Source organism: Myotis yumanensis, unplaced genomic scaffold (genome assembly GCF_028538775.1).
Source record: "Myotis yumanensis isolate MYYU_CA2020_CCGP unplaced genomic scaffold, mMyoYum1.0.hap1 SCAF_14, whole genome shotgun sequence".
Classification (NCBI taxonomy): Eukaryota; Metazoa; Chordata; class Mammalia; order Chiroptera; family Vespertilionidae; genus Myotis; species Myotis yumanensis.
The window spans coordinates 46,544,214-46,564,756 of record NW_027223765.1 but is presented as its reverse complement, the minus strand read 5'-3'; the positions used below and the strand labels follow the sequence as shown (position 1 = coordinate 46,564,756).

At 43.1% G+C, this 20,543-nt stretch overlaps 1 protein-coding gene and 1 pseudogene across 6 annotated transcripts in view; one reads left to right on the top strand and one right to left on the bottom strand.

Moving 5' to 3' along the window:
* The window catches only part of FHIT (fragile histidine triad diadenosine triphosphatase), a 1,340,207-nt gene that overhangs the window by 809,082 nt on the left and 510,582 nt on the right, over positions 1 to 20,543 (top strand). The gene's annotated exons all lie outside the window — the stretch shown is intronic.
* On the bottom strand, positions 684 to 1,687 carry LOC138992570 (inositol-3-phosphate synthase 1-like; annotated as a pseudogene).

Genomic DNA, 20,543 nt, shown 5'->3' with positions numbered 1-20,543 from the left:
TTTATTTAACGCACTTAAATATTATTTTGAGGTTTTATCCTGAAAATATTTTCTTATCCAGCACTCACTCACAGTTAACACTGCCACTGTTTCCCCAACCCCCTCCACCTCCAGCCCTTTTCCTTTGGCTTCTGAAACTTTATACAAGGAGAAACAAAATTAAAATGATGGGCAAGCTTCAAGCTGTAATTATTTTCACCTATATCTAAACAACATGAAAATGTGAACCATGGCTGGATGATTTTCACTGAATTTGCAAGATTTCTTTTAAATGGTTTAGCTTAAAATATGGCGTTGCATATAGAAAGTCAATTTAGAGGGACCTCCTATGGGGTGGGCCCTGGAGGGGTGGGCCCAGGGGGCAGTGAAGGTGGCAGTCTCGGGGAGCTATGTGGCCACCTCCAGTGGTGGGCATCAGGGGTACCTCGGCCTGGGTGTGCCCTTTGGTGTCACTAGTACAGCTGTTGGAGGCCGCTGATGCTGATTCTTTCCTACAAGACACAGGACCGTGGCGGCCACATGCCCGACTTGCTTGAGGCCAGGAGCTCCATTTGTGCTCCAGAAGCATGTGGTTCTGCGGGGTCTTGGGGGGTAGGGGGGAGAGGAGGGGGGACTCACACAGACCTGAGGCTGCTCTCCATGCAGCTGTGCTGTGGTACCAGTGCCTGGACCACAGGGCTGCCTCACAGAGCCCGCGGTGCCTTGAAGAAGCAGCAGAGCAGCCACAGCACAGGGTGGAAGCCACGCGGCTCCAGGTCCGAGTGGGTGCAGAAGGAGCGAGGCCTCGCAGGTGTGGGAGCACCAGCACGTTGGTGCCGCCAGCATCTGCTCTGATGCAGTGATCCGCTGAGCGCCTGCTGTTGCCCAGGTCCCGCACCTGCCTGATGGTCACGTAGTGAGGGCTCCTCCTGGTGCACAGGCACCTGTTGCTCTGCACCACGTCGGCCACCGCCTGCTCTGGGCCACCTCCCTGAGCGGAACTGCAGTGGCGCTGACGGGTTCTGCCTGCCATCGCTGCCCAGGTGGTTGGAGCTCAGATGGACAAGGTCTTGAGGCAGGAGGTGATAAGGAAGTCAGCACGAACTTGACCTTGGCCTGGCCTGACCTGAAGTCATCTCCGCCCACAAAGACGCTGCGCGGCCACGCGAGCTCGAGTGTACCAGAGTGTTCTGCGGGCACCACGGAGGAAGGCACAGCCCTCGAGATGCTGGCCAGGGGAAGAGCAGCGTGGAGGGTGACACCTCCACACCCAGCTGGACGATACGCGGTGGGTTCTCAGTGGTGTCACTGAGGCCTGGGCCAGTTCGCAGACGCCTCCACCACCACCGCAGCACAGTGACTCCGTCCAGCCTGCAGGAGACAGGAGTTGTGGATGTCCCTGTGGACCTGCTCCCATGGCTGCCTGCGCTCCGTTAGCTGCGACCCACTCTGGGATATAGACCGAGGGCCTTGGGGGTAGGGCCCCTATGTGTGGCCCCAGCTGCTCCTGCAGCCCCCATCCAGCCCCTACACGCCACATGGCCTCGACAATGTGCCCCAGATGGCGAACATGAAGTTGTCTGGCAGCCCCATGGGCAGCAGTGTTCGGGGGTACAACCCCCTCCCGGCCCTCAGCGTCCAGGCAGGCCCAGGCTGACGGTGCCGCCTGCTCAGTGAGCAGTAAATAGTTGGCCTTCTTGCAACCCATGCGCGTGGGCCAGCGGGGCGGTGGGGAGCAGGAGCCTTTGTTGCATGACCCCAGGTGAGGAGCTGGACCCTGAGGGGGGGCACCTGCCTGCCGGGCAGTCCAGAAGGCGAAGCTGTGGACCAGGAGTGCACCTTGAGGACGCTGTTCTGAGTGCTGGTCTTGTCCTCTGGTACTCGATGGCCTCAGCGGCCGTAGACCACCTGGGGGCCTTTGACCATGGACTGGACTGGGGACCTATGGGGCGAGCTGAGCAGAGTGGGTTCAGAGGGTGGCGCCTCTATGGATCACTTTAAACTGAGGTACCCAGAGAGCCCTGAGAGACTGATATTTTGGGAGAGATGCCAGGATGCACCCTTGTAGTGCATTTTCCTAATAGAATCCTATTTAGGAAAACTCAGAGATATTGTGGGCTGGATATTGAGTAGGCAACTACTCATCCGCCCCAGGATATTATAGGAAGATAACTCTGGCCCCAGAACCAGGGGTCCATCCATTCTCATGTGAAAAGACCAAAAGTCAGCAACCGCAAACAAGCCATCATTATGGTGCAATCGCTACTGGGCAGGAACGGTTTCCCACAGCATCTGGAAGCTTCCACAATTATCACCTTCGCTCAGCCTCGCGGTGCCCATGCTGCTCTGTGAGTTGGGCAGCTTTCTGTGGGCTTATATGTGCTCAGAAGGCAAATTCCTGTAAACAAAGGAAAACCTGTGAACAACTTCTGCACATTCCAGAAAACCTGATACATTTCTCTAGCACCACTTGAATGTTAAGTGTTGTCTCTGCCCTTTTATGTGCAGCTGGTTATCCCAATCTATACAGTCCTCTGTCACCTACGCTGCTCAATATTTTTTTTTCTGAGAAACATCACCTTGTCAGGATGTAGGCTCAGTTGCAGCAAAAATCAATTTTACATATTGATCAGAATTTGTCAGCATATCCTCTCTAGCATACCAGTTCACAGCCTACCAGTTTGCCCTGCCTCACTGGCCGGGACCCCATGACCAGCTCCTGAAAAGTGAAGGGGGTGGGTGGGTAGGTGACTGAGTAAATGAATGAATTCGTTTCAAAAGAAAACTCAGAATAATGGTCCCCAGTATGTCCACATCCTAATTCCTGGACCCTGTCAGTGTTGCCTTACGTGGTAGAAGGGCCTTTGCAGCTGGGATTAAATTAAGGGTCTTGGTTTGGGGGATTATCCTGGATCCTCTGGGTGGGCCTTTGTAAGAGGGAGGCAGGAGCGTCAGCATCAGGGAGAAGGAGACGTGACAACAGAGGCAGAGATTGGAGTGATGCCCGTGGAGGACGGTGGAAGGGCCACAAACCCAGGAATCCAGGCAGCCAGGAGAAGCTGAAAAAGACACAGCAACAGACTCTGCCCTTAGAGCTTCCAGGAGGAACCAGCCTGGCTGCACCTTGGCTCTAGTCAGTGAAACTGACCTCAGACTGGTCTCCAGACTGTGAGAGAACACGTTTGCGTTACTTTAAGCCACTAAATTCATAGTAACTTGTTAACTCAGCAATAGAAAATTAATAAGCTTTTTAAAAAAATTTATTGGGATGACCTTAGTCAACATGAGCATATAGGTTACATGTGTAGATTACTAATTTAGAAAATCTGTGTATAGGACCGTGTGCCCACCACCCAAAGCCAAATCTTCTCCTGTCACCTCATATAGGACCCCTTTCTTCCCCCACCCCCCTCCCTCTGGCAACCACCACACTGCTGTTTGTGTACATAAGTTTCAGTTTTATATTCCACACATGAGTTAAATCATATAGTCCTTAGCTTTCTCTGTTTGACTTATTTCACTTCGCAAAAATAAGCTTTTAAAATGTCAGTCAATGAGCACTGAAGTTAGCTGGACTACAGTGGACTACAGTTAGCTGCCGGGGAATCTGACGCTCCCCTCCCCACATCACATGGTCAGGATGCCGGTCACTATGGTTTTGACTCTCCTGATGAGGTATATGTGTTGTGACAAGGCCCAAAGGAACAAGGACTCAAATAAAATTAGCTTGACCTTATTCCTTATTTGTGTGTGTGTGTGTGTGTGTGTGTGTTTAAATAATTGGATTTTTCCTGTGAAGGAACATTTCCCTCTGCTACTCCCATACCTTTTCTGCAACTTTTCCCACATTTTCCTCTGATTTTTATTTTACTCTTGATTCAGTGCTATTACTTTCAAAGAAGAAAAATGAAACTATCTGAAATTGAGCTGGACTTTGTTGTTGCCAGTCCTTTCTTTTAACTTTCAAGGAGAAAGGCAGGCACTCTGCTCCTTACTGTGACTGGGGGAGGGGGTTATTGTCAGCATCTCCCATGTCCAGAAAAATCCTCTGCTGCATTGTCTCAAGTGTTGAGCTTCGTAGATGCCTGAAACGGAGTCTAGGACTGGGGCTTCCCAGGGCTCAGGGTCTGTAGCACCTGGGAAGCCTGGGCTCTTTCTCTTCAGCATTTGTTGTCATACCTGTGCAGTGATTTGTTAATAGAAAAATGATATCATTTTTGTAATATTTGCATGAGCAACATTTTTATGAGCTTTCCCCTCATACAAACTGCATGCTGGTAGCTTTGTTGTAGTTAACTATTGCGATTTCTATGAAATTTGGATGTGGATGAAATTCACTTAGAATAGTAAGCAATAGAAAAAATATAAGAAGCAACAGAGGCATTTTAACAGGCCATTAGATAAAGAGATTGTTTCATTTTGTTGATGCTTTTCACGTTTATTAGTTACAAAGATTACAAATGCCAGTGCCCAGATAATAGAATCCTCAGGGAAGTTTAGTTCCGTGTGCATTTGTTATGGGGATTGATTTTCAAAGGTCCTTAACTAGACTTTGTTTTATGGGTCTTCATACATACCTGTAAGGAAAAAAGGGACTCTAAATTGATAAAAGCTACTTAAGTTTTTTTAAATATAAAGTTGAGTAACAAATTGAATCTGAGCATCTAAGAATATATCTTACTCACATAATATTGACATGCTGCTAGGACATGCTGCCAAAATTTATTATGATTAGATTTCTGTACAGCTGTTGTTTATACATTTTATTATAAGAATGATTTGGAGTTAGTTAATAAAATATTAGTTCTTGGGCCCCCTTGACTCAGAGATTTTGTTTCAATCAATTAAGAGTAGACTCCAGAGTCTCTATTTTTAGTAAGAATTACAAATAATTCAAAAACCCGTGGGTTATAGATACGTGAAGAAACATTGCTATATATAGTCCATTAATAATGAAGATAGTTGAGTGTGTGCTGTGAAATTGTTTTAAGAAATTCCTTAAAATCTTTTCAAGTCTTTTCGGAAAAACAGTTGTCAGTAGTACTTTGCTGTGTGTAAGATATGCCTTGCTAAGTTATAGAACACCTTTAAAAGGTGAATCTGTTTGGAGTGAGGTTCTGTGTCTCACTCAAATTTGTAGCAAGGCAGACAGCATCCTTTAGATGTGTCTAGAATGCATTTAGCTCAGTGACAAGGAAGCTGGTAGACATCTCCATAGGCATACTGACTGAGAAGTAGCGCTTGCTGCCTGTAGCTGGATCTGCATTCATTGTGCATTTCGTAGTTAGCATTTTTTGCTTATGCACTTGTCCTAAATGCTTAATGAATAGGCTCTAAGGCTTTAATTTTCAACCAATCCTAAGTTTATTACTAAAGTTTATCAAGCAATAAACACACTATTGCACTTATACTGTCATGTTTTTATAAAGCAGTTTATAAAAGGTGACATCTGGCAAAGAGGCAGATCTATAAAAATCATGCTGGTGTCTGTAGTGTCATTTTTTCTGCCACACTCCCAGAAAGAGTAATATTATTTTGACACACACATACATCCCCACTGTCAAGTTTCTATTTTTATCGTTAGCTTACTGCACATATCCTTAAGCTATACAAAACCTTTGGGCTAATGCAAAAAGTGACATTTCTGCATATTTATTACAATGCTATTTTGGAGGTTGACTTTGCCTGATAGGATTTTTCCAAGAACAGTGTCATTGTCCTGACAGTAGACATTGTTGAGAACAATACTATTGCGCAGTTAGTCAGAAAAGGTCAAATATGGAAGGACAAGTCATAAATAGCTTAATTCAATGTGGAGCATGATTATTTCTCAATATTTCCTAGGTATAGGGAGAGAAAAATCTATGTATGGAATGATCTGGTGAGTAGTTCCATAAGCAGCCAGAATATGCACTAATGCTTCAGCCAATTCCCTGCCCTGTGACCAATGAGCCTACTCCTGGGTTTATACCCCAGAGAATGAGTGCATTTGTCTACCAGGAAACCATGCAAGAATGTTCATAAAGCTGTATTACAAAGCCCCAAATTAGAAGCAACCCAAATATCTATGAATCACTGAACGGATAAATGCAGTAGACTTGTAAAATGGGCTATTTCACAGCATTGAAAACATACCATCTACCACCCTGTGCAGCAAGATAGGTGAGTTCATAGGCAGCTGAACAAGGAAGCTGGATACTAAAGAGGACATACTGTATGATGTGCAGGGTTGTAAAATTTAAGAACTGACTAACTAACCTAGAGAGTTTGATGATAGAAGTTAGAATTATGGTTATGTGTGTGTGTGTGTTGGGGTGGGAAGTTTATTGAGGTTAGTGTCTGGAACAGGCTGGTGGGAATCTTCCAGACTGTGTATCACAGTCTGGGTTGTAGTTTCATATGTGTGCACATATGCAAAAATGCAGAATGGTACACAAATTATTACTGTACCTTCTGGTCACCCATTGCTGTGCAATGAGCTACTTCAAAATGTACTAACTGAAAACAATGACTGTTGTTATACCTCACAATGTGGGGTCAGGAATTTACATGGGGCGCTCATGGCAGGGATGACTACTTATCTCAGTTCAATAATGTCTGGAGCCCTGGCTGGGATGACTCAATGGTTGGAAGTTGTTTGTGCAGCCTTTCCGTCTCTACATGGTTGTCCGGGGCTTCCTTGCAGCATGTTGGCCTCAACATGGTCAGATTTCTCACCTTAGAACAATTCCTGTCTCTAAGAGCTAGTGGCTTTTAAATTTTAAAAATGTATTTATTTTTGAGAGAGAGGGAAACATCGATTTGTTGTCCCACTTATTTATGCATTTGTTGGTTGCTTCTTCTAAGTGCCTTGACCGGGGCAGGGGAGATCGAACCTGCAACCTTGGTGTATCGGGACAAGGCTCTAACCAACTGAGCTACTTGGCCAGGGCAAGAGCAGTGTTTCAGGGTAGTTAGTGGAAACATCAGTTTGCCAAGACCTGGAAATGGTAAAATCTGCTGAGTTCTATTGGTGAAAATACTCACTGATCGCTCTGCACTCTGGGAGAGTCCCCCACCTCTCAACAGAATGCATGTTAAAGCTTTTGTGACCATCTGTGCTTTGCCTCACCCTATAGATGTTATGTCTCTATTTAAAAGGTCTTTAAATTTAAAATCAGTCACATTACTCTCAAACCTTTCTTCTCTGTTGGAGGAAATTGTGAAATTGAATCTAGTTCTGAAAAACACAAACAACAAAAGAAACCATTTGAGATCCGTTTCCACCAGATCATACTTCTCCACTCCATTTCTTTTTTGAGGTTGCAAAATGTGTGACTTTTCCTTATTTTATTTGAAGTTTCTGGGTTTTGAGTTTTATTTTTTCCAGGCTTGGGCGAACTTAGTCTTTTATTTCATCACTTACAGCCTAGAGTTGCCTGTCAGACTGAAGTCAGATAAGGCTTCGGATACAACTGAAATCCTTAGCTCCCTTTGATTTGTGAATAATGAAATTGCCCTCTTATAGTCAAAGTATGATTTTTAAAAAGGAAATCCTATATTTCTTATTAATCATCTATCAAAAATAGTTGCCCAACAGGCCTCTTGGTAAAACCCTTATTAAGAGACCAGAACAGGGCAGCAGCATTTGTGCAGCGAGGTTTTATATGGGATGGACTGGAAATGTTTACTCGAGCTGAATAAAGCTGAGTGAAGGCAGAGCCTTTTAAACTATCTGGCTTCTATCTAGCGTCTATGGAGGTTGGCGGCTTGGGAAGGTAGTGTGTGCACACAAAATGCTGCGTTATCAAACACACTGAAAGGTTTCATTGTCAGCACCCAAAAATCTTAGCGATGTCGTTACTGCACTGACACTGAGCATAGCTTGGGTCAAGAGCAGCACTTCAGCAAGATCTTTAAATAACATTGTGCTGCCAAAACCGGTTTGGCTCAGTGGATAGAGCGTTGGCCTGCGGACTGAAAGGTCCCGGGTTCGATTCCGGTCAGGGGCATGTACCTGGGTTGCGGACACATCCCCAGTGGGAGATGTGCAGGAGGCAGCTGATCGATGTTTCTCTCTCATCGATATTTCTAACTCTCTATCCCTCTCCCTTCCTCTCTGTAAGAAATCAATAAAATATATTTAAATAAATAAATAAATAAATAAATAACATTGTGCAGTCCAGCTAGCGTGACTCAGTGGTTGAGCGTTGACCTATGAACCAGGAGGTCGTGGTCGATTCCCAGTCAGGGCACATGCCCGGGTAGCAGGCTGGATCCCCAGTGTGGGGCGTGCAGGGGACGGCCGATTGGTGGTTCTCTCTCATCATTGATGTTTCTATCCCTCTCCCTTCCTCTCTGAAATCAATAAAAATGTTTAGAAAATAATTACATTGTGCATCTCATTTGAAGAACTTTTGGGGCCATAACTAAATCTTGTGCCAGTAACTTCAAAATCCATTTTATAGAGTCAAGATTGGAAAGTTCTAACCTCCTCCTCTAAGATTTTCTTTCTGATTAATTGCAAAAGGCTCTTCTTTTGCCCACCCCCTCCGAGAACCAGGAAGGATTTATGCAGTAATTCCACATCACCATAATTTCAAGACTCTGCTTTCATTTGTCATTTAAAGAGCTTTGTGGTATATAAAGCCATCAGCCCAGGCCCATGGCAGTATCACTTTGTCAAAAGAGAGTTGTTTGCATTTTACGTGACAACCTATTTGTATAAAGTGCCAGGGTTTGAACTAAATATACCACATGGAATCTAAGTTATAGATGATGGGTTCTTGTTTGTAGCTCACACTCTTTCCCACCAGCCTTCTAGCTCGGCCTCCCTGATCTAATTCAACTATTTTTTAAGAGATCCCTTTAATTCAGAGAATAGAAATGTCACTTGAGCCACTGCAGAAGGCTCATGATTCTAGGGAGTTTGCTTTTGACACATTGGTTTCCTCTCACCGATTCCTAACTCCTGACATTGTAGACTGTTGGTAAGTCAGTGTCAAGGAAGGCACTAATGTACATATCTGTATATGTATTTGTATTAATGTGGTGTCTGAAGCATGTGTATATGTGTGTGAAAATAAACTGTGTGAGTAGTGAGTCTGATGGAAGCATGACTGTAGGAATTGGCTGAATCTAATCTGTATCTCTCCACGTTCCATCAATATGACCTTGGGCAAAATAAGATGTTTGAATCTGTTTGCTCCTCTGTAATTTGTCCCAACGTGCAGGATTATTGATGCATTGGGTCTCCTATGTGGCATATTACAAATACCAGGAAATCCCAATGTTCTTTGGACTATCATAGTTAGCACATTGTCTCTATTATGACTTGAGCTGATTTCTCCATGGAAAGTTCTTTTCATTTGCTTATCTTTTAATAATTTAAACATTTCCATCCTGGCCATGTGGTATAGTTGGTTGGAGGGCCACTGTCCATACACCAAAAGGTTGTGAGTTCCTTCCCGGTGAGGGCACATGCCCGGGTTGTGGGCTTGATCCCCAGTAAAGGGCGTGCAGGAGGTGGACAATCAATGTTTCTCTCTCAGCATTGATGTTTCTATCCCTCTCCCTTCCTCTCTTTGAAATAAATAAAAACATATAAATAATAATAATTTAAACATTTCCAAGATTTGTTGTCCATATTCCAACTCTTAGTGAATTTTGCTAACTTCATGTAGCAATAGATTAGGTCCTTATTGGGGCATAGTGTTTTCATCATGCTGCTCAAAGGTCTACGGGCTGCCACCAGCAGCTTCGATGTTCCCCACAAGCCTGGCCAGAGTATGGAATCTGAGATCCCATCCAGGCCTAGTGAATTAGAAACTGCGCTTCAACCTTCATTTGTTTTCACACAAAAGAAGAGGCACTTTTCTAGTAGAATGACTACTGGGTTTTCACTTGGGAGACCTAGGTTCTCATGGAGTTTTTAAAAGGCTTTTAACTATTGCCTTCAGTAAGAAATACATTTTACATAATTTCCCAATAGAGGGGAACATGCACAATGATAAACACATGTAATTAAAACAAAAGTTTTATCCAAACAATATTTACCTATGCTGTATGCTAAATACTCAGAGTTTCTTTGTTTGTTTGTTTTTAATTATATTTTGATTTAAAATATGCCAGCCATGGCCCTTTAAATCGATTTTATAACAGTTCGTAAAGATCTGTTGTGTTATGTGACCTTGAGCAAGTCAATTTTTCCTTCCTAGGCCTTAATTTTCTCAACTGTAAAAACATATGTGTTTGACCCATTGATTTCAAATTTCTCTCAGCTTGAATTCTGAGATGCTCTTTGGAATGTGAAAATCCACCCAACCACATTAAAGAAAGGGCATGTTTGTTGGTTACGGAACGTTTTTTTTTTTTAATTTAAAGTCTTTATTGTTGAAAATATTACATATGTCTCCTTTTCCCCCCATTGACCTCTTCCCAGCTGCTCCCCCCGACCCAAGCACATGAACCTACCCCCCATCTGTGTCCTTTGGATATGCTTATATGCAAACTCTGAGGCTCAACAGTCTGTTGGATGCTTCTATGTCTCTGGGTCTATTTTAATTCATCAGCTTATGTTGTTCATTATATTCCACAAATGAGTGAGATCATGTGATTTTTTACTGAGAGGCCCTGAAGGAGCACATGCAAACATGGTGGTTCACAGAACACAGCTTCTGCACAGTGCAAGCTACAGTCCAGAGCAGTGGATGCCCGGACAGTGAACAATTCTGTGCATCCTAAACACACGTGTCATTATTTAACACAAACAAAACATTTTGTAGGCTTTTGAAATGTGCATACTCTGTCAGTAACTAAAACATAATGAACTGAATCCTTTCCCTGCCTAATACGTGGCGATCCGAATATCAAGCAGCCTTCTGCTTAGAAAGAAATAGTGACTACACAGTGGAGAAACCTGGCTGTCTTGACCAGGGATCTAAACTGAAATCACCAGCGAGGGGCACATGGACGTTGTGTGCCTTGTGATGTGCTGACCCGAGAAGACACAACATAGCCAACATGGTCTGTGGGCCAGGAATACATACCATGGACCTAATATTCAGGGCATTGAGTTAACTGACAAAATTGCAACACAGAAGATGATAGATTAGATAAAATATTATACCAATGTTACATTTCCTGAAGTTGATTTACTGTACTGTGGTGATAAGAGGGTATATCTTTATTTTTAAGAAATACAGTGAATGCAACTTATTTTCAAAATGGCAGGAAATAGCATATATATGGAGGAGAGAATGCAAATGATAAGTAGATGGGAAAAATTTTAACAGTAGATGAATCTGAGGGTGTACACAGGTGCTCTTTGTACCATTCTACTTCTTGGACTTGTGGATGAGTTTGAAATTAATTCCTAACTAAAAGTTAAATAATGAGCCCTTTGCTTTCATTCTCTCTTCTAATCAGCCTGTGTTTTGCCAGGATGCCTGGGGTGCTTTTCCCTGGGTGTTATGCCCATATAAAGCCAAGTTGGGTTGACCTGGAGGCTCCCATGTCCTCTATATTTCCCAGAGATGTTGCCTCCCTCAGGGGTTGACAAGAGAGGCCTAGAGTGTCTACCTCCTGCCCCTGCCCTTGACTCTCAGGCATTTTGGTCTGTTATTCTGTCAGTACCTCCCCTGGTGCAGTGCTTGAGTATATTACTGATTGGCCTGCACCTTTGGTTCTTTTGGTCTTTGTCACTTGATCTTTGGCTGGCCTTGACCTCTACCTATTCTTTTCCTGTTTCTTGCACCAGTGAACTAAACTCTCACACCATAAGCACCTACCAGTCTCTTTAAGAGAGAATCCACTTTCTTTTGATCTTGAAGAACACTCCAGGGTCCTCTTTTGAAAACCATTAGAAGAGGGACTCAGATGTCCACAGATGTTTGGACATACCAGGGAGTCCACAGCATTTAAATTATAAGTTTCAGGCTCTACTGAAACCAGAAATTCACAAAATACCTTTGAAAAAATAAGAAGCCCCGATCTCCCTTCCCTGTGGTGGGGGGTGCCTAGGGAGTAGGTGAAGTGGTTCTTTCTGGCCTGTCTGCTCTGCCTCGGGGCCACATGACCAGATTCCAGAGCAGTGGCGGCTCCATGTTGTTAATTATCCTCTGAAGACGTGCCCTCATCTTCAAGGCATTGCAGTTTCATGATGAGCTAAACCACTTGAATGTGAAATCTACTGAAAGCTTGTGTGATTAAGAGCACTCAAAAATGTTTGGTAAGTAATGTGAGGCAGGAATCTGGGAAGCCAAGAGACCAGTGGCTGCAGGGGCAACAGGAGCTGATGGAAGAAGTTAGAAACAGTGGAGATGATTCATGGTATCATAGAAGGAGCCCCCAAGGGCTCTAGAGTGAAAAAAAATAAGCAGGAAAGACTAGCCACTGAGGCACAGGATATTAGGTGATTAGTGAGAAATTAGATCTCAGGATCTGAGGGGTGAGCAGAGAGGGCTCAATGCTTGGGCCTTAGGCTGCATTTTCACGAAACCCTCAATTTAGACTTTATAAATTATATCCAAAAAGTCAGAGTTAAGGAAGTATTCCAGCAGAAATGCAAACGCCCTTTGGCACACCACTTGACCACTCATCTGCCATGTACTTTGAATCTTTTTAAAATTGGTTTTGTCATTATCTTACAGCTGTCTTAATTATTCCGTATATCATTTTTTAATACTCAAAGTGTCTTCTTTAAAAAATACAGCATATGTTTTGGATCATTGTTTTTTTTTTTTTTCTTCCTTTTTATTTAAAAAACTAGAGGCTCGGGGTGGGGGCTGGGGGTGGTCCCTCAGCCTGGCCTGCGCCCTCCCGCAATCCAGGACTTCTCAGGGGATGTCTGACTGCTGGTTTAGGCCCAATCCCTGCAGTCAAACATCCAGCAGTTGGACATCCCTCTCGAAATCCAGGACCACTCGCCCCTAACCACTCGCCTGCCTGTCTATTCACCCCTAACCTCTCGCCTGCCTGCCTGCTCAGTGCACATCATAGCGACCGGTCATTCCAATCTTTCCACCGTAATGGTCACTTAGGCTTTTATATATATAGATACACCAGGAGCCTCAACTGTGGGAATGGAGATCTGTCGTCCTCCTGGAAGCTCAGTCCTTCCCCATTCATCCCTATAACAACTTACACTTTCAGTGTGTGTCATGCGTCTGGGGAGGTGAACTTCCTCTCTCCCTGCCTCCTTCCCCACCTGCAAGATAAAGGGTCCCATACCTCCCACTGCAAGCAAAGTTGGTGTTCAGTTTATTGGTAATTAATTACTAGCACTTCCTTGACAGAACATAATGAAACTACAAAGCAATCACTTAAGGGAGAAACAATTGTCAATTATCCCTAGAATCCTGTTTAGCAGAGGTGATGGCAAGCTGGCTGGTGCACAGCCTTCTGTACATAGAAAGCAGAGCCCTTGGCTGACCGTCTGTGTGCTCACTGTGTGATGTGCTTGAGAACCATCCTCAAGGCCAGATTTTAAAGTACAGTGGGGCCTTGACTTATGAGTTTAATTCATTCCATGACGAAGCTCGTAACTCAAATTACTCGTATGTCAAATCAAAAAGTGAACGAGTGAGACAGGTGATGCTGGGCTGATGTTGTGGCGTTCACTGTAACGTTTGCTGTGCCAACTAGCGGTGGGGTATCTGAAGCTGGCTCATAACCCCAATTTTAGCTCACAACTCAAAGCAAAAAATCGGCTGAGAGACGGCTCGTATCTCGAAAAACTCGTTAGTTGGAACACTCGTAAGTCAAGGCCCCACTGTATCTTTAGGTCTGGGCAACGATGTGAAATTTGGTGACTATTGTTAGAACTAGTGATTAACTCTTCCCTGTTAATGTTTGAATATGAATAAACAGAAACAATTCCTAACATTAAACTTGTTAAATGGTATTAAAGTGATGATAGCAATTATTGACATGGCCATAGCAATAATATAATGGATGACATTTATTGACTTATATGTGGGAGACCCTATATGGAATATTTTATAGGCATCATCTCACTTCTCAAAATGATCTGTTGTTAAAAAAAAACAATTTTCAGAGAGGCAAATTCATGGCTATTGTGAAAATATAAAATAAACACCATATATGATCTTATTCAGCTCATTAATTAATGAGGGATCTAGTAAGATGATAAAATTAGTCCAAAGGTGATCATTTGATTCTATCATCTATCTATCTATCCCTCTATCTATCTATCTATCTATCTAGTTTGATAGATTGTTGGGTTAGACACAGAGCAGCATAATGTCCTCCTTGCCCATGACAGCTCACATGAGTCACTGTTGTAAAATGTGTTGTGAACAGAAACTAAAGCCCAGCAATGGGAACACTGCACAGAAGGAATCCGGTAATCTCATTTGCCTGTTAACACCTTTCAAATGAATTTTCAGATGCCTATAAGGTAGGTAGTGCTATAATCTATAGATTAAAAATGAAGAAACAGAGGGTTTCTGAGATTAAGTAATTTATTCAAGATTATTCAGAGATGGAGCTGGGCTGACTCATGTCTGACTCCTGACACAGCTGGCACTGTGGTAAGAGCAACATGAGTTCAAGACACAGATGGTCTTGAGTTCAGCTCCCAATGTCCTTAGGTAAGGTAGCTACTGTGCCTTTATTTTTTCCTCTGTGAAGTATTGTTGCTAATAGTTTTGAGCTCACAGTGGTGTTGTGCGGACACAGTGCATAGTGTGCCCCCCAGAGCACTAGCACTCTCAGTACCTGTTGGTAGCCCTTGTCAGCATTCATTATGATCACCGCCATTGTGTACCACCTGTATGTGCTGAACCTGTGTGTGTCCTGAACACAGCAATGTCCCACCTTATCCACTTGGGTTAACCATGACTGCCTTAAGAGTCTGGCCACATCCAGCATATGAGCTCCAAGAATCACCATAGCAGGGGACTCTCGGTCACAATTTTTGTCCAGGACCATGACCAGCTGCAGCCGACCCCAGAAATAGATCATACTTGAAAAAGTACCTCTTACCCCAAGGGAACAAAACAACGGTGCAATGTGGCTCAAAAAAACATTTGTCCCTGCTATTTTATAACCTGCAAGACTTTAAGGATGCATGAATCCATGATACTTATAGCAGATGTCATAAAATTGTACTCAAAGTAAATATCAGTGTCAAATAACACATGCTAGAGTAGGTGTTCCTGAGTGGCAAAAATTCAAGCGTGGCATTCAATCCTTCCCAGCCTCATATCCCCCTGTATCAGTAGAAATGGATTTGAGGTGTGTAGGGCTTCTTATATGAATATTATCTCACTGTCTTGCTTTAAGCAGATGAGGTGTTGGATGCATGCTATGAATCTTGTCTTTTGGAATTAGGGAATACCAAACACCAAAAATCAAAGGCCAAATGACACGAGGCTGTGCGGCTGGTGAATTCACTGATTTTATTTTACATATGACTTCTCTGTAGATCTTGTTAAATGTTTGAGTGGATACTTTATTGGAGACAGGAGTGCTCCACTGGCTCCTTATCTCTGAGGTGAGAGGCTTATTGAAGTCAGCATGTCTCCATGTAGTTACTCAGGTACATCAATAATTTCTCTTTATGCTCTCATCGTTGTTGTGTGGGGTAGAAGGAAATATTCGTGTCAAAAAGGAAGCCTGGTTTCTTGATTTGGAATTCTTTAAGAACAAATAAAATTATCTGTCTTTGCCTTCCCGAGATTCATGTGTTAGGTTTTTGCCAAATCAAAACAGAAATCCAGTATGTAGTTCCTCTGATTGTGGTTAGGATGAAGGAAAACACTCCCCTGGTCAATTCCCTGTGATTTTCTTGTGATTATGTTAACACAAACAATATGCCTGTACTCTTTGGGAGCTGACAAGCACCAAAGATATTTTTAAACATGCCAAGTATGTTTTGTATTCCACCTACATATTTCCTTAAATTCAGAAAATCATGTAACGTTTGTGTTTTCTTTTATATTTAGAAGTATTGCCCTATTAACTCTCTTACCATACTGTGGACAGTACCAATGAACTCAGTTTAATTTTGCACCTATACTGTTATGAGGAATGGTTATGAAGACCTTCTACAAAGGGTTGAACAGTTGTTCTTAGTGGAAGTAAAAGTGGATTCAACCTCTCAGATTAAACACATTTAAGAGCCCTGCAAATGATAGCCTCTCATTCCAGGATTCCCCAAATCTGTTTTGTTTTTGTTGTTGTTGTTTTTACTTTCTTATTGATTTCAGAGAGGAAGGGAGAGGGAAAGAGAGATAGCGACATCAATGATGAGAGAGAACCATCAATCCTGCCTCCTGCACCTCCCACACTGGGGATCCAGCCCGCAACCGCGACATGTGCCCTGACCAGGAGTTGAACCATGACCTCCTGGTTTATAGGTCGATGCTCAACACTGAACCACCCTGGCTGAGCCCAAATCTGTTTTTACAATTTCTATTTTTTCATGAAAAGGCTGCTTAACCAGGGTTATTTTAGCTCCAATTTCTATTCCACATGGTTTTGATACCCTCAAAGCAAATATATTTTATATTTTGTTCTTATTTTTCCTCAAGGAAAATGAGATTTAAGTCACCTGTGAAATATTGCTGACTGTATTGACTTGGAAGGGGTGGGGGTGTTCTCTAATTTTCACTTCTCTGGAAGTTCAGTTGATGTAAATATTCTTCACTATAGATGCCAAGTACTCCAGTTCTAATCAAAATCAGACTAAATCAAGAAGAGAATCAGGGATTGATGACCTCCTGGTTCATGGGTTGATGCTTAACCACTGAACCACACTGACCAGGCATGATTCCTTTTGAAAGTAGTGGAATTATGTTTTAGTTGTAGCGTCATTAATTGAATTTGCTTTTTCCAAAATATAACTTTTTACATTAGCCTTCATGACCTTTATAAGCATTCTGAACTAAGGTAGAATGTAAGCAATGCATCCTCATTAACTTTAATAAAGTTCAGTAAAAATTCTAAACTTAAAACTGTCTTCCTACAACAGTGTGTTATTGCCAAAGCATTAAATAGCACATCAGAGTTTAAAATTATTAAAAATTACTAAGTACCCATTTAGTACGAGATTTATTTTATGATAGCAGACACCTCCAAAACAAATCGGCAGGCAATTGCAGTGTATTTTGAGATGTAAAAGCACCATTAATTACTGTTAATGATACTTCTCTAATGTATGTAAATACATCATCTGCACCCAAGCTCTTGACAGTTTTTTCTTGTTTCTAGACAGTTTAAAGATCTTAATTTATTAATATTCACAACAAGCAGGAAGATACATACATTGTTCTGAAGCTCTTGATGGATGGTGGCTGGAGACACACTGTGCATGGGCTGAGAGGAGTTATTAGCTGTTTGGCAATAACTCATGGCCCTACTGGAAACAGAACGTGTAAGAGAGACCAAGGGTTTAAAATGATGCTACTAAGAGTCTCTGGAAGCACTTTATTCCAAGGTTTCTTAGATTTGAAAATTTTATTAGTCTGACCATATTCCTATTCCATCATTTGTCCCCAGTAGGTTTTAAACTCAGCACCTGCTCCTGCCATGTTAAGCATGGTGCTTTATTCACTTTACAGACTAGGACTGACTTGGATTTTTCGAGAACACATTGTGAGAACAGTGGTCCCTGTTTACTATGCCCTTTTGTCTCTGCCTGAGCTGAAATATTCACGTTGCTGTTTTAACAGACTTCACATTGTAAAGTAATAATAATAATAATGATACAGAATGTTCTGTTTTCTTGCAAATCTCACCCTCAAATTTGAACAAAGCAAACACCTTAGAGACTCACAAGTAGGATTTTCACCAATTTAGATATAAAATGTGACAACTGGTAGATTGATATGTCAACATCTGGATCGTGCTCAAATGCCACAGGCTGTGTGCGAGGAAAGAAAATGTAGGGTTTTGTACTGAATCTTTTTAAACATGTATTTTTATTGATTTCAGAGAAGAAAGAAGAGGGAGACAGAGATAGAAACATCAGTGATGAGACAGAACCATTGATTGGCTGCCTTCTGCACATCTCCCACTAGGGATAAAGCCCACAACCTGGGCCTGGGCCCTGACTGGGAATAGAACCGTGACCTCCTGGTTCATGGGTCGATGCTTAACCATTGAACCACACCGGCCAGGCCTGAATTTTATTTTTGCCTTTTATTTTATAGTAGACTAGATTCAGAGATGCCCCTGCCCTGCATCTTCTTTAACTTTCTTTGATTACTTAATGAAGTTTAGAATATTGAGTATTGATGAAAATTTCAAATTGAGCTTCTAATTCAGACTTGCCACATTTTACAAATAATGATATAGAGGCCCTGTTAAATTCCAATTTCAGATAAACAGTGAAGTCTTTTTTAGTGTAAGGATGCCCACGTGATAGGTGGCACATACTTACACTAAACATTATTTTGTTTCTCTCGGATTTGACCGCCTCTCCTGTTTCACCTGGAACCTCTCTAGTTGATGATGAGAAACCGTCACTGCTTTTGGTGAGCATGTAACTCCCACACTAGAGGTCTCATCTGTAAATTGGCAGTAAGAACAGCATAGATCTCCCAAGGCTGTTGGAAGGTTTAAACACGTGGGTACGTGTCGAGCTCCTGCGACAGTTCCTGGCATCTAGTGAGCACTGTGGGAGCATAAACGTTTGTTCCTGGGGTGCTGTCATTTGTCCCATTGCTCCAGACCTCTTGTTGCTGGAACCCACCGACATAGATCTGCTAAAGAGGGAAGGGATGCTCCCCATGGGCCTGGCAGCAGCTATGGTTCATCTGCCAACACAGAGGCTGGCCCCAGCGGCCGCGACTGTGCTGGAGTTCACAGGCTCTGCACAGAGACACGGTGATGGCAGCTTCTACTTTTCATAGGGCTACTTGCTGTACTGATAAGTATGATTTGTCAAGTCTGCTCTGAACATGCCGGGCTTAAGGACCGGATAAAGGTGGGGGGAGAGGGGGAAGCCGCAGTTCTAGTCATGGTCGGTAGTAATCAAAGTGGAATGGAAGCTACATGAGCGTATGAGAATTTCCATCATGCTAGGTGGAAGGTCACCATGGTGTTGGCGGGTGTTTCAAACGTGAGGTCAGCCAACGTTCCTGATTATTCACTTGCCATTCTCTAAGAAATGCCAAGTACTGCACACTCCTGCCTCCTGTTCTGACTCTGGGAGTCCCCGTAGAGTGGCATTAGGCTGGGTTACAGTGTAGTAAACAATACAGAAGTCTTTTTGGCTTAACCAACAGGGATTGATTTCTTGTCCTTGCAAAGCCCACAGTGTTCCAGGTGACTCTTCAGGGCTGCTGTCCTCCAAGGGGCACGGGATGGAGGGTGATTAAGCATTTAGCCCTCTGTAGTCGTGTGGCACCTGTATCTGAGGCTCACGCTTCGCCACAGTTGGGAGACAGCATGGATTCGTGCACCTGGGCCGTTAAGCGGGCACACAATACCACTGATCAGAGCCTGTGGGCCAGAATTGGCCGCGTGGCCCTGTCGCCTGCAAAGGGGGTTCTGAATCGTAGTCCTCCGTGTGCCCAGCAAACATCCTGGGAGAGGACCAGATCCATTAGCGTGGGTTTGCCACACTGGCAATCATCGCTGATTAATCCTGCTGTGATCTTCCACTAGGCCCAGAATCCGCTTCAGAATTTATCTCCACTGTGTCGCAGGCAGAAGTTGGCAATCGAGGCTGGCAAGAGAGCTGAAACCCGTTAGCCTTCACTGCATGCTCTCACGGGCCAGTGAAAACACCTCTTGCGGTGGGATTTGGATGTCATGCATGGTGATTAGTGTTTTAAAAATGAGCGGAAATAGGTTCTTCCGATTTTCTCCGTCACAGGCTCTATAATGACCTGAGTTTCCCATCACTCCGGACTCTGGTTTGGGAGAAAGTTGTTTTCGGGGGTGCCAATTTTCCATCTTGATGACAGTATTTTAAAAATATATTTCCAATCAGCCTGACATTTAAGGCTTCCCTAGTTTTACTCCCATGCAATGAAAGTATTAGAAGTGGTTTTTTGTTTATTTGTTTGTTTTAGTAACTGTGATGAAAAAGGTAGAAGCTTATTAACTAAACTTGCAATGAAGTTTGAAACTGTGTTTTGATTGTGGGCTAAGACAGATGGCATCAAAGCTTTTCCCAGCTCAAGGCAATCTTGTCTGCGACACCTTAAACTGTTCCTGGATGAGAAATTCAGATCAGCCCCCATTAGAGCTTAGCCATTTCAGTTCAGTTTTCACTCAGATGGAATATTCTGCTGGGTGACCCTTTCTCCCAGGTAACTTTGATGAGCGAACATAGCTCAGAATTTTCTCAAGTCAGGGATGAGTTCGATGGGAAACTGGAGAATAGTGAAGGAGTCACACTTCAAAATTCTACTGTATGGCCGCTCATACCACTTATAATCCACCAAATTAGTTGTTGTTTTCTTTTCTTGGGGAAAGCTGTGTAGTACCGGCACTACACTAGATGCTGCGATGAAACTTAAATTATCTAAAAACCAAGACATTGGAGAAAGAGAGAAATACGGTGGAATATGTAGGCAAACACTTAGCTGTGTTTTTCAGGTTAAAAGGCA